Raw genomic sequence first — 2,478 nt, forward strand, 5'->3', positions numbered from 1 at the left:
AATGCCCCCCTTCCACCCTCCTTCCTCCCCCAGAAAAACAAAACGAACCAAACCAAACCATCAAATCACCAACGATCACAACAGCAGCTCCCTAATTCCCGATTTTTGAGGGGGGTAGGAAGAGGGAGGGGGGGGGCACCTTCCCTGTCATTGTCTATTAGAAAAGTGTGAAAACTTTATCATCGTGAAAAACATCCTCTTTCATACTAACAACTGAAAGAAAGAATGCGCCTTAAAACCTTACTAAAACAAACACAGCCCTAAAGAAAGAATCGGCTTGCCTTTTCCAAGCATCATTCACAACATGAAATAGGAGTTAAGGGTAGAAACGATCGTAAGGTGCAACAGCCTGTCAACAAAAGTTTCGTGGGTGGTTGGCGGGCGCTCTGGTGTGGCTTTAATTGCTCCTTCTTTCTTATCAAACATCTGCCGTCCTTATCTATTCTCCTTCTTTTTGAGTTGGTTGCTCTTTTGTAACACATTTAAACTTCGGCACTTACGTGACCTTATTGTGTTGGAAGTGCCCATAAGTAAAACTTTCACTAAAACTAGAAACTAACAAACTTTTCAAACGAACCTGATGGCGAGACCTTCACCTTGATCTAAATCAACTCACCATGTAAGCGTTCCGTCAATGAATCATTATCGGGCCAACTACCGTCCGGATATTGAAAACGTCTCAGTCAAATGACCCGATAAATGGAGAAGTTGTTTCCAAAAGATATACGGAATAATGTCGGTTTAACGCTCCAAGCAATATATATGTACTGTGATGAGGTTTTTACATTATTGTTATTTCGCTCATTGAGGACACGCGTTCTCTCCTTCGACAACGTCTCGCTACCTCAGACTGACGAAATTCTATCTGCTTAGTACCTAGTTTTGACCCAAAAAAATGACGTCAAAATCTTTGAGTTTCACTATGTTTCAAGCTTTTGTTTGTTTTAGTAGAGGTTTCACGGCGCTCACAACTGCATATGAGCGCCAGAAGATTAGAGGTGTTACAAGAGAGTAACAAACATAAAAAAGAAGAAGGGGAGATAAGGACGATAGGTGTTTGAAAGGAAAGAAGAAGCAAACCACACCAGAGTACCCGTCAACCACCCGTCAACCACCCACTTCAAGCTTTCGCGAATGCAATTCTTTGAATATCTTGATAACGATTCAGAATAATGTTACGATTTCGAAAGAGCATATTATTATAGAGCATTTGATTTCTGACATCATGATCTCCGTAACTCAAAAAGGCCAAAAATGTCAGAACTTTGTAATTCTGAGGTAGCGATTTTAGAAACGCCTTGTTTTGGGGTACTTTTAAGAATTAATTTCGATTTTCATATAGATAGATTTTTCAGTTCTGCGAACCAACCTGGCATATTTAATTTTTGAAAAAGTAAGCATATACTATTCAATAAAATGCAAATTCGTGTTTTGCAAATTCCTGTTTCTGAATTAAATTTGTGTGTGAAGATTCGAAATGCGCCGCAATATCAACTTTGGTTTGCTAATGATCGGACATAGTTCTGTGTCCGCTACGTACTCAAAAACGGGACCTCGACTAGAACCAGTCAAATGGGAATATTCGAGTAAAGTTGCCGTTTCCTAGGACACAACGTCGGATCAAGCCAAGTCTCCAACCCTTTGAACCCGCAATCTCACGATTTTGGGTCCGGTTACCCAACTGCTAGACCATCAACAACACAAATATTTTGTTTCTGCATTTCGATTGGATATGCTGAAATGTGTTAATTCGTAGTTTCTGTCAGAGTGCACGGAGTGGTATGGTGTGGGCGAAAGGTCTAGAGGTATGGTGCTCGCCTCTCATTCAAAAAGTCACGCGTTCGAAACGTGATTGCGACGGAAGATTAATATTTTTTCTCTAAAATTGTCTCCTTTCACATCCTTTCTTTCTCTCTAATCATATTCTGCCATATTCTGTTCTACTGCGACCCCTGGCTATTACTGCTATCTTTCAGCCACACCACTGATCATAGGGTTCGTAAGATCTAATACCTAGCCTTCTCGGATAGGGGCGAAAAATATATTGGAAGTCCCGAGTGCAAGTTGAGCACGTTAAAGATTCCTTGGTGTTCATTGAAACGATAAGAGTAGGCTTCGGCCGCCACCCGGATAAAATTAATTTTTTTCCCTACCAAACTGAAAATGCTTAATGTGTCTTGTGCGCCAAAATGACCTTATGCCGTCCCATCTTTCTATCTCTTTCTCTCTTTCTCTCTCTCTTTCCACTCTATTTCTCTATCTCTCTCATAATAATACATGTAGAGTATGGTACGTAACAATCGGCAGGGCTGACCAGTGAACCGAGACTATAACAAGTAGATAGGGAAGGATCGGCTTAAGTCTGGGTCTGTCCATCCGGACGTTCGGTGTTATGGTCAACTTAACAGTGAATTATCTCGTTCTATTGCGGGGCAGGTCGCAGCAGCTGCTACAATCTGTTGTTTGGGCGGGGATCGG

The sequence above is a fragment of the Aplysia californica genome, unplaced genomic scaffold (assembly GCF_000002075.1).
Source record: "Aplysia californica isolate F4 #8 unplaced genomic scaffold, AplCal3.0 scaffold00054, whole genome shotgun sequence".
NCBI lineage: Eukaryota > Metazoa > Mollusca > Gastropoda > Aplysiida > Aplysiidae > Aplysia > Aplysia californica.